This window comes from Rosa chinensis, chromosome 6, assembly GCF_002994745.2.
Source record: "Rosa chinensis cultivar Old Blush chromosome 6, RchiOBHm-V2, whole genome shotgun sequence".
Taxonomy (NCBI): Eukaryota; Viridiplantae; Streptophyta; class Magnoliopsida; order Rosales; family Rosaceae; genus Rosa; species Rosa chinensis.
In genome coordinates this window covers 11,082,693-11,097,015 of record NC_037093.1, presented here as the reverse complement: position 1 = coordinate 11,097,015, position 14,323 = coordinate 11,082,693, and the positions used below count along the sequence as shown (strand labels likewise).

The 14,323-nt window shown below is 38.4% G+C and overlaps 1 long non-coding RNA gene across 1 annotated transcript; it reads left to right on the top strand.

Annotated features, from left to right (window-relative positions):
- Positions 1-4,501: 4,501 nt before the first annotated feature.
- On the top strand, positions 4,502-6,806 carry LOC112174723. The gene is made up of 3 exons (XR_005801253.1): positions 4,502-4,679; positions 6,389-6,459; positions 6,559-6,806. It is a non-coding gene; the product is annotated as an uncharacterized LOC112174723 (long non-coding RNA).
- The last annotated feature ends 7,517 nt before the right edge of the window (positions 6,807-14,323 follow it).

The following is a 14,323-nucleotide window of genomic DNA, read 5'->3' as shown; positions in this document are numbered from 1 at the left end:
ACTCATAATCAGAATTGGGCTGTTGGGCTTGAATTTCGGTCCCCAAGTCTGAAATTATCGACAAGCCTAAAACTAATAATGGGCCTCATGCATTTGTGTTACCTTCCACACCACACCCGTTCTTACAAGCCCCAAATGAGTGAATGTGGCTGGGGTCCACATGCGTGGCATGATGATTGTCAGTATAATTTGGTTATTGGGCTTGAGAAATGAATTGGGCCTGATAGCTGGATTTTTTGGCATCAACAGAGCCTTACTAGGATTATGCATGAACTGATTCACAACACTAACTGCATAAGCTAAGTCTGGTCTAGTATGTGACAAATAAATTAATCTTCCAACTAACCTCTGATATCTTGCCTTATTCATGGGTACTTGATTTGGATACTCAACTAACCGATGGTTTTGCTCAATGGGTGTGTTAGCTGGTTGGCAATCGAGCATACCCGTCTATGCTAATAAGTCAAAGACATACTTTCTTTGGCTCAACATAATACAATCTTTTCCTCTAGCAACTTCAATTCCCAAGAAATATTTCAAACTTCCCAAGTCTTTCATTTCAAATTCTGCTAACAATGCACTTTGCAACTTCTTAATCTCCTCAAGATCATTACCTGTCACCACCATGTCATCCACATAAATAATTAAAGCTGTAACTTTACCCTTCTGATGCTTAAGGAATAGGGTATGATCTGAATTGCTCTGCTTGTACCCAATCCTCCTCATGAATGTCGTGAATCGACCAAACCAAGCTCTAGGAGATTGTTTGAGGCCATATAGGGACTTCCTTAAACGACACACCACCTTGACTCCAGTGGAAGTACCATATCCTGGAGGCAAGTCCATGTATACTTCTTCATTCAAATTACCATGCAAGAAGGCATTTTTAACATCAAATTGTTGCAGAGGCCAATTAAGATTAGCAGCTAGAGACAGAAGTACCCGGATTGTATTGATCTTTGCTACTGGTGCAAAAGTTTCATCATAGTCCACACTATACTTCTGGGTATAACCCTTCGCTACTAGGCCTTGCCTTATATCTGTCTACCGAACCATCTGAATTGTGCTTCACTTTTTACACCCATCGACACCCAACTGTTTTCTTTCCAGGTGGTAGTGATACTAATTCCCATGTTTGATTTTTTTCAAGTGCATCCATCTCCACAGCCATTGCTTTTTCCCACTTCTCGTCCTTCATTGCATCCTGCACTTTACTAGGAAGTGACACAGAAGATAATTGATTCACAAAGGCTACATATGGTTTAGACAACCTATGAGTAGACACATAATTAGCTACAGGATATTTGGTCTTAGCACACAAACTTGGTTCATATTTCTTGCCAGGCTGGCCACGATTGGACCGTTCTGGTAAGACTCGTGTTGGAACATGTGTAGAATCAGTTAAAGAAGTAACACTATCAGACAAAGGTGGGTTATGGGACAAAGGCAAACTACTACGTACCTCAGATGAAGATTGAATAGGGGGAGACCATTGATGGAGAGGGAGAGATTGAATGATTAGGAGCTTCTTCTTGAAGGGTAGATGATTCTGCAATTGTCTTTTCTATTTCAAAATTCACAATGCTCTGTTCGGCAGTTGCATGGCAAAGAGTAGACAATTCAGTAATTGCCTTTTCTATTTCGGAACTTGTAATGCTCTGTTCGGCAGTTGCATGGCCAAGGCTAGATGATTCAGCAATTTCCTTTTCTGTTTCAGAACTCGCAACGCTCTGTTCGGCAATTGCCTTTTCTATTTCTGCAGGAGTGTCATTGGTTTCTGGGGCATTGGACACGTCCTCTTCACTAACTGATCGATCGTTTGAGATAAAGCGATCGATCGTTGGCCCTGTTTGGCACTGTCCTTCATAAAAAACACCCTGCTCCCCCTGACTATGAGTCGTAGAAGGTGGAAAATAACATGTATCCTCACTGAATGTCACATCCATAGTGACATAAAATCGTTGAGAGGGAGGATGATAACACTTGTATCCTTTTTGCTAAGTCCCATACCCGACAAAGACACACTTGAGAGCCTTTGTACCTAACTTAGAACGTTGATTCTTATAGAGATGGACATAGGCTACACAACCAAAGACACGAGCAGGAAGGGTATTAAGAGATGGGATAGAGACATAACTAGACAATACCTCGAATGGAATATGACCTTGAAGAGAGGAAGATGGGAGGCACACAACACTGCCTTTCCCCAAAGGTATTTAGGCATATTGGCACTAAGGAGAAGGGCGAGACCCATGTCTAACAAATGACGATTCTTCTTCTCAGAGACCCCATTCTGTTCTGGTGTTTGTGGGCAAGTGGTTTGGTGAACAATTCCATGAGATTGGAAGTAATCACGAAATGAATGATTAACAAACTCCCCCCCATTATCAGACTGAAAGACCTTAATACGAGCATCATATTGGGTATGAACAAGATTATGGAAGGCTGTAAAGGCAGAGAAAACTGCATCTTTTGACTTAAGCAAAACAACCCAAGTTAATTTGGTGAAGTCATCAATGAATAAAATAAAATAATGCATTCCTGAAAGAGTTGAATTTTTGGAAGGTCCCCATAAATTGGAATGAATTAATTCAAAAGGAATTGTACTAGCCTGAAATCTAGAAGGATAACTAGACCTATGACTCTTGGCTAAAGAACAAGTTTCACAATGTAGACTAGAATCACTTATTCCCAAGAAAAGGGAAGGCATGGACTTATTCATGACACCAAAGGATGGGTGGCCCAAACGGCAATGCCACAACCACAATTCATTCATCCGATCAGAACTCAATGTCGGGGCAACATGACCTTGTGGACTTGATGGTGCTTGTGTCAGTTCTCCGTATATGCAATCCAAGTGAAACAGTCTCTCCCTCAGATCTCCCTTGCCAATTATCACCTGAGTACATAGATCCTGAAAGATAACATACCTAGGATAAAAGGTGACAGAACATTTGTTTTGTGATTTTAATTGAGACACAGACAAAAGATGATGAGATAAAGAGGGTACATAAAGGACATTATGAAGAGTAATGGACGGTGTAACCTGAACTGACCCAATTCCTAAGACCGGAAAGGACTCACCATTGGCATTAGAGACATGTACGTGTTATGGATGGGGAGGACAACGTGACGAAGAAAGACTTATCATAGGTCATATGATCAGACGCATCAGAATCAATTATCCATGTATTACTACCAGTAAAGCCAGAAACATTTAGGGCTAGTTTGGGATTGTTGTGACTTTTGAAAAAAACTGCTTGCTGCTGTGTTGTGAGAATAATCAGTTGTGAATTAAAACAGTTTCGTGTTTGGTAAATAATATTTTTAAAAGTGCTACCAGTACATAAAACAACTGCAGATCATGTTTTGATCCACAACAGCTTCTAAAAGCAACATCTAGGCTGCTTCTAGAATCTGCTGCCAGTGACCTATAACTTTCAATTAAAGCTGCTTTTTATTTATTTACCAAACACAATAAAATCTAAAAATTTTGAACAAAAGCTGATTTTTTAAAAAACGAAGCAATCCCAAACGGGGCCTTAAAGCGACACCAATTTTACCTCGATTCTCCTGAGTTAGGGAAACATTACCCTTAGTTTGATCTTGACCCTCCACATCATAGAAATCAGGTTCTTGCTCCTGCACCAGTTGGATTGCCGCCTTGCTTTTCTGACCATTGTTAGTTCTTTTCCAACCAAAGTTATTGGAGTTGAGTCTTAGCAACTTGGGGCATTGACTCTTGTAGTGGCCAACAGTTTTACAATAGTTGCAAGTCACCTGACTGTTGAACAACGAACTAAGGGACAAATCTACCATTCTTCTTCTTCAAGCAACAACACACACCACAAAATTTGACACGGCTAAGGAAGGAGAGGTTGACGGCAAGGTATTGCAAACTTTAGGGCAAAAGGAACAGAGGATGAAGACAAAGGACAAACTCTAATTACACGTATTTCTATACATGTAATTGTATCTAAAACACTAGAAATAAGCTAATCCCTAAGTCAATTAATATGTGATTAATCCATTTTATTTATTTTACAGAAAATAAGCGGAATGGCGGAAATGAGATAAAATGATATAAAATTGAAGATGATAGGAGTTTTCGACAAACTCGGTCAACTGTGGTCAACGGTAGCAAAGGAAAAAAGAGGAAAAAAAGAAAGAAAAAAAGGGGTTAATTAAATGTGGCAGTGCATCAATTAATTAACCAATTGGTTAATTATGCTTATCAAATCCAAAGCATGTGCTCTTTCCCTTCTTTTGACATCACTCACATGACCTTTTCCCTCTCATTCACTCTCTCTTCCTTGACGCATAGCAGCCACCCATCAATCAACCACAATTCTCTCTCTCTTCTTTGCGAATCCGAGCCACATAACACACTGACCATATTTTATTCTTAAATCCCAACCATCCATTCATCAGTTCTTCCCTCCTCAGCAGCCCACATATATATTCAATTAACCCTTGAGCATGCGAGAGGAGAACCCTAGAGCAACAGTAGCCGAAACCACCAAAACAGAGGCAGCCCCTTTGGGCTGCTCTCTCTCCTCCTTTTCCTCCATTTTTCCTATTTAATTTCTTTCTATTTTATTTTGAGATTTGAAGAACTACTCACACAAAGCTTCAAGGATCCTCCAAGGGACTCAATTTCTACAAGATTTAAGATTTTGGTATTTTGTGGGGTTGTAATTCAAGGCTAGTCATGCTAGTTTCATAGCTATTTGTGACTATCATTGTTTTCTCCTACACTTCTCTACTCTTTGCTATTTGAATTTTGTAATTTTGATGTTCATGAATATGGGTTGTGAGTAGTTACTTTTGGGGGCTAGGGTTTCTAACTCTAGCTCAATTTTGATGTAATTGACATATTTTTCAAGTGATAAATAATGTATTTTCATATGGGTGCACTCTAATTTCTATGTCAATTGATTCTTGATGCATGAATTTAGGGAATTAACCACTCTCTTTGTTATGTGTTGAGATTTGTGATGTGTGATACAATTGGTGGTTCTTTTGTTCACTAGCTTCACGTAATTAGTGTGGTATGTCAAGAAGTTGCTTAATCGAGAATTAATGATTGCCTAGATTCCTATTTTCTTGTGCCCTTCGCCTTTAATTCTAGACGTTGTGGCCCTAACAAGGCATAATGATTAGGGTTAGAGAGTTCATTCTTGCCTTAACAGGAAGAATGGATACCAAATAAGAGAAATTGACTTAGTGGCCTTAACCGGCATTAGGTAGAGAACTAAGTAATCGTTAAATTTTAGGTTGTAACTATTGCATGCTTAAATCCCTAATTTCTAGAGCTCTAGGCCTTTAGTTCATATTTTGGTAGCCCTAGTAAGGTACTAACTCATGAGTTAGAGAGTTCATATTTGTCCTAACCGAAAATGTGAATACCCTTAAGGAAATTCGGCTTAGTGGCCTTGACCGGCATTAAGTACGGGATTTGGTTCTCAAGAAGATATGTTTGTTTGCTTGAAATATGTTCGTTCATTGAAATTGCTAGAGAGCGATCCCTAGTACCCAAAATCTCTCTATCTTATTTTTCTTCATTTTTAATTGTTGTTGTTCATTTAGTTTTTGGCTTAATCTTTTAGAAAATTACAATTACAATTTCAAATGACAATTTCTATCTCATTGTAAATAGCCATCACTAGGCTCTTAGTTTTGATTAGGCTTTGGTGAAAAGTTGAAAACCAAAGCCGAGCATTGCTAAGGCTTGGTGCCTTAGAATAGCATTTTTATTTATTTATTTATTTTTTTTTCTTTTTCTTTTGTTTGCTTAGTGACTTTAGTTCCGACTACCCAATGATTGTGGGTTAGTCACTAATCCCAGTGGTACAATAATTTTGGGCTTAATATTTCCCTATTTTGACAATGATACATACGCTTGTGTAAATGTGTATCAAGTCAAACTCTTAATGAGTACAAAGACAAATTTGCAGCGGAAACGAACAGAATCCAGACGGATCTCTGCTCTGATACCAAGTCAAACAGTTCAAAGACAAAGAGAAAGTTTGGGAATTTTTGATGTATTGATCTTCTCGAAAGATGGATACATATACAAAGTATACACATCTCTAATAGGAAACTAATTACACCGTGTTATTCTCCCCTTTAACTACATGATATCCTCCTTAACTATACAATCCTAATTATACTACAATTCCTACAATTATGAAGAGTGACTCACGCCAACATTAAACTTATTGGTAACACATTTAAGCAAGCCCTGCAGTAATTTTTTTTAATTAGAGTTAACTAATTAGTGACCTATATACATTATTCTTGGTATATATAGCTGATGCATTCCTTTTTCTTTTTTTTTTTGAATAAAGGGCCTGATGCATTCCTTTTCTCCACATGATTAATGCAGGGCTTGATTACTTAAACGTCGCAGCTTCTATTGATGTATTACCAGTTCATTATGCGTTTCTACAAGGCCGGGTAAGATTATTAATTCATCTCATCATGGATTAGAACTAATTGAATCTATAAATTATTCAAATTAGTAAGAGTAATTAGATTGCCAATTATGTGGTTCAGGAGATGCTTCTTGTTGAGGGTTTAAAGCTCGATGGAGTTCCAGCAGGAATATATTCTGTCCATTGTTTGCCTTTAAGGTTGATAAGTTCTGATGGATCACCAGCAAGATGCATCCTCATCAAATAAGCACTTAGGGTTTAGGTTTTCAACAGCCACGCTAATCGTAAAAATAAAACTTGTATCCTCATACACATATCTTGTCTGGTCTTGATCTTTTGTTTTGCATTTTTTTTAGTCTTTATTGTGTCTTGGGCATTCTTGTTACCCTTGCTTTCCTAGAATTTTGGGTTTTTATCGTCAATTTACTAAATTATCATCGTGGTCAATATATTCAATTGCTAGAGAAGGATACACGCTCGTTGGTTAATTAATTACTTAATTTCTATATACATCCACAAAAGGATCTCTCGACACGGTATCTCATATAGCACATTCTTGATGGCATGTCAACCTATCTGAATTGGTATCCGATCTCCACAATACCTTCTTGATTGAGTCTTTTTGAACTCCAAAAATGAAAATCTATAAAACCCTCACATCTTCTCTAAATATGTCTCACTCACATATCGGCGTTGCAGCTTAATTTTGTTGATACATTTAGTTACATTTGTTAGTTGACTACCAAAATCTCTAGAAGTTTCAGGAACTATTTGGACACGTGCTTCATACCAGCTGGTTCCAATCATTAAGTCTCTTTTGTCAGTTAATTAGTTACTAATTAGCTGATTAGATTAATTAGTTAGGTGTGTGTAGGCTGTTTTACGTGGTGTATAAATAGCAAACTGCTCTCTCATTCTAGGTAACGAAGTATTAAGAATCAATATACGAGTATACACTTTTCTCTCAAACTTCCTTCTTCTCCATTTCGTTGTTCTTCTTCACAAACCCTAGGTCTTCACTGGTACCATGACTATCATGGTATCAGAGCCCTCATAGATCCAGGACCTGTGATTCATGCTTCCGCATCCATTATCTTAGTGAAATCTCAATTCTTGATTCAGTCGTACTGTGATTTGGAGCTTCGATTCTCTCTGGAGCCTAGATCGAGTGAGGCTTTGCTTCGTCTTTCAACTTCAAGCTACTCTTGTGATTTGCTGAACATCTAAGGTGAATTGCCCTTGTCTCTGATGCTTTGTGTAGTGATCTATGTACTTTGCACTGTGATCTTGAACAAATGAGCAAAAACGTGTGTAAATCTTGAGCACTGTGATTAATTGAGCAAAACTTGTGTGAGTTAAGTGTGGAATGAAAATCAGGGAGTTCAATTGCATGTAGAGCAAAACTAGAGGAAAGATTGTGTTGTTTGATAGCTAAATCAGAGCAAATCGAGTAAATTGAGTTGTGATTGAGTAAATTGAGTGAAAATTCTGAGCAAAAATAGTGTCGATCTGTGTACACTCTACTGAATCTGCATGTTTCGAATTAGTATCCTCTAGAAATTGTTAAGACTGTTACATTTGATATCTACTGTAGAAGCATCGTGTCTAATCTTGCAGAAGAACTATTAATGGCACCTCGTGTTATTACTACACATGCTCTTACTCACTCGGATGTGCACTCACTTTTGAGTATGGTCACAATTCGACTTGGAGAAAGAAACTTCATCAAATGGAGTTTTCAGTTTGAGTCCACTCTTGCTGGCCTCTTTGGCTACTATGATGGTACAGAGTTAGCACCTCCTCGATATGCTCTTACAACTGAAGGTGAAGTCACTAGTGAAGAAACTGCAGCATGTAATGTCTGGAAGCAAACTGATATGGCATTATTGAGCCTGCTTATGGCAATACTGAATGAAGACATTGTGGACGTGATTATTAGCTGCAAGACATCTAGACAAGCCTGGCTTGCCCTTCAAGAACATTTTTCTGCTGTGTCAAGAGTGAGCATCATGCAACTAAAGACAGAGTTACAAACACTTCGTAAAGGTGGTGAATCTATTCAGAAGTACTTGCAACGTGTGAAAAGTGCTTGTGACCAATTGCTATCTGTTGGAGTTGCTATTCCTGATGAAGATGTGATCATTGTTATTTTAAATGGACTGCCTGAAGAATATTCAACAGTTAGAACTGTGATAGAAGGAAGAGAGACACCAATTAATCTTCGTGATTTGAGGTCCCAATTACTCTTTGCAGAAAGGCGCATTGAGGGAAGTTTCTCTTTTCATTCCAACATGAGTGCCATGATAGCTAGAGGAGATGAAACCAGGACTGGTGAGAGAGATGGTGATAGCAGAGGATGGAGTCTCAAGGATGACAGTAAGGCCAAGAGTGGAAAACAAAGTGGTGGTAGTGTTGAATGTCAAGTGTGTGGGAAAAGAGGTCATACTGTGGACACATGCTTTCGTGTTCACAAGTGTCAAATCTGTGGCAAACATGGGCATCTCACAAGCACATGCTATCAAAATCCTGAGTATAAAGGCCAGCAAGCACCTTCAGCCAGGCCATCAAGCAATGCACTCACACCTGAGTGTCAAATTTGCTCTAAGAAGAGTCACACTGCTGCTAACTATTTCTACAGAACTGATGTACCAGCTAGATATCCATCCTTGTCCATTCTAACTTGTCAAATCTGTGGATTAAAAGGTCATGTTGCTTTGAATTGCACACATAGGACCAACTTTGCCTGCCAAGGATCTGATCCTCCTGCATCTCTTACTGCATTAGCTGCTCAATCTTCTGGAGGTTACAATAGTAGCTTTCAACAATCTCAAGGTGGATATCTTGTATCAACTAGAGCATCCAACTCTTGCTTTCCTGGTGGCTTCCATCCAAGCAGTGGTGCTTCAACATCAACTTCTGGCTTCTCTATGAATCAAACTGGCACATCTACTACAACAAATGCTCATGCCAACAATGAAGTGTGGGTAGGAGATTCTGGAGCTACACACCATATGACCTCTGATCTTCGAAATCTTACAATTGCTCAACCATACACTTCTGACAACAAAATTACCATTGGTAATGGTACAGGTTTGAATATAGCACATACTGGTTCTGGTTATATCAAGCCTGCTGATCATATCTTGAGACTTCACAAAGTGTTGCATGTTCCTAATCTTGCTATGAATCTGCTATCTTTTACAAAACTTTGTCGAGATAATCATTGCTTTATAACACTTGATGAGAATGATATTGCTGTGCAGGACAAGGCATCCAAAACTGTTCTCTATCAAGGAAAGAGTAGTGAGGAGGGTCTGTTCCTCTTCAAGACACCATCTATTACTTCCATACCTGAGTTGTCTCATACTGCCTTACTTGGCTTTTCCATATCATATCCTGTGTGGCATCAGCGTTTAGGTCATCCCACTCAACCCATATTGTCCAAAATGTTATCTTGTTCTCAAATAAAGTCACCTAGTTCAGCTTCTAGTACTGTTTGTACACACTGCTTGGAAGGCAAGATGCATAGACTACCTTTTCCCATTTCAGTAACCAAAAGTCCACATCCTTTTCATAAAATACACTCAGATGTGTGGGGACCTGCTCCCTGCCTTTCTCTTGAAGGATATAAGTACTATATTACCTTCATTGATGATTGTACAAAGTTTGTGTGGATTTATCCACTTGTTAATAAATCAGATGTTCTTGCTCAATTTGTGAAATTTTGTGCTTATGTTCATACACAGTTTGATTCCACAATTAAAATTCTTCAAACAGATTGAGGGGGTGAGTTTAATAGCAAAGCTTTCCATAATTTCTTAGCTTCTAAAGGAATCCTGCATCACATTACTTGCCCTTATACTCCTCAGCAAAATGGAATTGCTAAGAGGAAGAATAGGCACATTGTAGAAACAACCATTTCCCTTTTGTCTACTGCTGGTCTCCCAAAACATTTTTGGTTTCACAGTGTAGCTCATTCCTGCTATCTTATCAATAGGATGCCAAGCAAGTCACTCAATATGCATTCTCCCTATGAGCTACTGTTTCACAAGGTTCCAGATGTCTCTCAACTTAAGGTGTTTGGTTCTTCTTGTTATCCATATCTTCGCCCTTATACTCATGACAAATTAGATCCCAGGACTACACAATGTGTGTTCTTAGGATATGCCTTTGGCTACAAGGGAGTCTTCTGTTATAGCATCTCTCATAACAACTGTGGTTATCTAGACATGTCATTCATGATGAGTGTTTTCCCTTTCTATCTCCTTCTTCATGTGTGTCTTCTCCTGTTGATCCTGTCACATTCTTTCCCTCATCTACACCTCCCACTACTCTTCCCAGGGACATGCCTGTCCTTCATTCTACAGTTCCACTCAGTGAGGTCCCCACTGAGTTGGAGGGGGACAATGGTGATGGTAGTAATAGTGTAAGCAGTGGTGATATAAGCATTGGAGTAAAAGCTACTAATGATGTGTTGATAGAAGTAGAGGCAAGTGCTAATCAAACTACTGATAGTACTGATGAAGTGAGAACCTGTGAGCAGAATGTTTCTAGGGTCAGTCAAAGTGATGATATTGTTGTTGGTGTTCCTGAAATAAGAAGTGCTGATCATCTTGATCAGGAGAATGATGTGAATAATGTTGTTCAACTTGTAGCTACTCCAGTTGATGGTCTGAATACAAGTGAGGTTACTGCTTTACAATTTGGTGGAAATATTAATGGTGAAAATCTACCCCAGGAATTGGAGTTCATTGTGAACCAGAATTACAATGATCACAGTATGATGACTAGAGCCAAAAATGGGATAGTCAAACAGAAAACTTTTGAAGATTATTATTATTTCTCTGCCATTACACAACAAAAGCTCTATGATGAGTATCCTTTTTTTAGTGGCTTCACTGCTATATCAGATATTAGTGATGTTGTTGAACCTAAGTCTTTCAGGGCAGCTAATGGTAGGTCTGAATGGGATCAAGCTATGTTGGAGGAGATTGATGCCCTAAGGAAGCATGGTACTTGGTCTCTTGTTCCATGTCCCAAGAATAGAAACATTGTGGGAAGCAAGTGGATATACAAGGTTAAGAAAAATCCAGATGGCTCTATTTCAAGATACAAAGCCAGGTTAGTAGCTCAAGGATTCAGTCAAGCTAAAGGTCTTGATTATGATGAGAATTTTAGTCTTGTTGTAAGGCATAGCACAGTAAGAGTTATATTGGCACTTGCAGCTATGAACAACTGGGAGTTAAGACAATTAGATGTTAAAAATGCATTTCTACATGGAGACTTGAAGGAAGAAGTTTATATGGCCCAGCCTCAAGGTTTTGTTGATCCTAAACATCCTGAGTATGTGTTCTTACTAAGAAAATCTCTCTATGGTCTAAAGCAAGCTCCACGAGCCTGGAATGAGAAGTTTACAAGTTTCTTACCAAGTCTTGGATTTACATTTTCTCACTTTGATCCAAGCCTCTTTGTTAGACACACTACAAAAGGAATGATTGCATTACTACTGTATGTAGATGACATAGTGATTACAGGCTCAGACTCTAGAGGTATTCATGAGGTTATCTCTGAACTAAGTATGGTCTTTGACATGAAGGATTTAGGTGCATTAACATACTTTCTCGCATTGGAAGTAAACAAAGTGCAACATGGCATATTTCTCAGTCAAACCAAGTATGCTAAGGATCTGCTTGCAAAGACAGGAATGAATACTATCAAATCGTGTAGCTCTCCTTGTCTTCCTCATTATCAAATGACAAAGGATCAAGGTACTCCACTTAAGGATCCCACTGCTTACAGAAGTATTGTAGGTGCTTTACAATACCTAACCTTCACTCGCCCTGATATAGCTTATGCTGTCAACACTGTTTGTCAATTCATGACAAGCCCTACTGATGTGCATTATGCTGCAGTTAAAAGAATCTTAAGGTACTTACAGGGATCATTGCATAAAGGTCTCTTCGATAGTTCTACTGGTGCCTTGAGAAATACTGTGGATGTCAAAGCTTTCTGTGATGCTAATTGGGCTGGCGAGGTTATACAGAAGCGTTCTACCACTGGATTTGTTGTATACATTGGTTTGTGTCCGGTATCATGGAAATCTAAGAAGCAAAGTACTGTGTCACGAAGCTCCACTGAGGCTGAATACAGAAGTCTAGCCAACACTGCTGCCGAGGTTAGCTGGATCAGGCACTTGTTATGTGATTTGAAGATTAAGATTTCTCATGCTCCTCTACTTAAGTGTGAAAACTTGTCAGCTCTGGCCTTAGCATCTAATTCAGTCTTTCATTCCAAGATCAAGCATTTAGATAATGATTTTCACTTTGTTCGAGAACGTGTGCATCACAATGATCTTTGCTTGGAATATGTTTCCACCACAGAACAGACTGCTGATATTTTGACAAAAGGGTTACCTTCACCTATCTTTCGGACACATTCTGTCAATCTCAGACTAGTTACCCTAGCTGAGCTTGAGGAGGGGTGTTAGTTGACTACCAAAATCTCTGGAAGTTTCAAGAACTATTTGGACACGTGCTTCATACCAGCTGGTTCCAGTCATTAAGTCTCTTTCGTCAGCTAATTAGTTAATTAGTTACTAATTAGCTGATTAGGTTAATTAGTTAGGTGTGTGTAGGCTATTTTACGTGGTGTATAAATAGCAAACTGCTCTCTCATTCTAGGTAATGAAGTATTAAGAATCAATATACGAGTATACACTTTTCTCTCAAACTTCCTTCTTCTCCATTTCGTTGTTCTTCTTAACAAACCCTAGGTCTTCACTGGTACCATGACTATCAACATTATGCTATTACGGATGTCAGAGTAAGGATCCGAGCTTCATTGTTATTGTTACTTGAATATTACAATGAAGATGTTTTAATGAGTTTGCTAAGATGACTAATTGACATCATGAGATAATTCTTGTTGAGTGTTTACAGATTAATGGTATTCCAACAGGAATATACTTTTACGTTCATTGCTTGCTTTAAGGTTGATGGTTTTGATGGATCACAGCAAGATGCATTCTCATCAAATGAAACTTTTTCTAATCTTGCATAAATGTCCAAAATGAACTCAACTATAACTAATAACAGAGTTTTAAAAACGGAGGATCTGTAGGAAATAACATACATTATGTTCCTCTCTACTTGAGTTAATTTTTACAATTTCTTCCAACTTTAAAGGTCTTCACAAGGTACAGATTTCATGCATAAACATCTGTCCCCTAAACCGAAAAATCCCAAACTGCATGCACCTCGAGGGGCAGGGTAACCCATTTTCTTGCACTCTTCTATACAGAATGCAAATCCAGTGACCCATTGTTTCATACATAAAGTTTTTGGACCATCTTTGTGTCCCCTATAACATATGTGCGTTCTTGGGTCAACATCTGCAATATTCATCAAACTTTAATTACATCTCTATCACTGCACATTTGAAAATGATTCATGCTTAAATAAATTGCAGAGGAGTATGAGAGACTTACACTCGTACGAAGTTGCAGTCGAACAGATCAGGAAGAGCATGAGCATGAAACCAGATAACCTCATAGCCATGGCTAGCTAATTGAGTGTTGTATTCTTCTGGATCTTCAATTCTCCTTTTCTTTTGAAAGTAAAATTTTCTTCTCAATATGTGTTATCACTAACAACAATAACTATTTATGCAATTTACATGCATCAGGAATATGAAGGAAGGTAAAAAAAACGTCATCACTAGCCGATACAACCTCAAGGAATTATGACAAATAATCTCATTCATTAGCAGTAATCTAATATAACGTACCATAATTTATATTTTTGGACAAAAACGTACCTTTATTAATAACTTCAACTTCGAACAACTCCTTTCTTAGCTGTGTAATTAATAAGCAACTGTTTCATCAT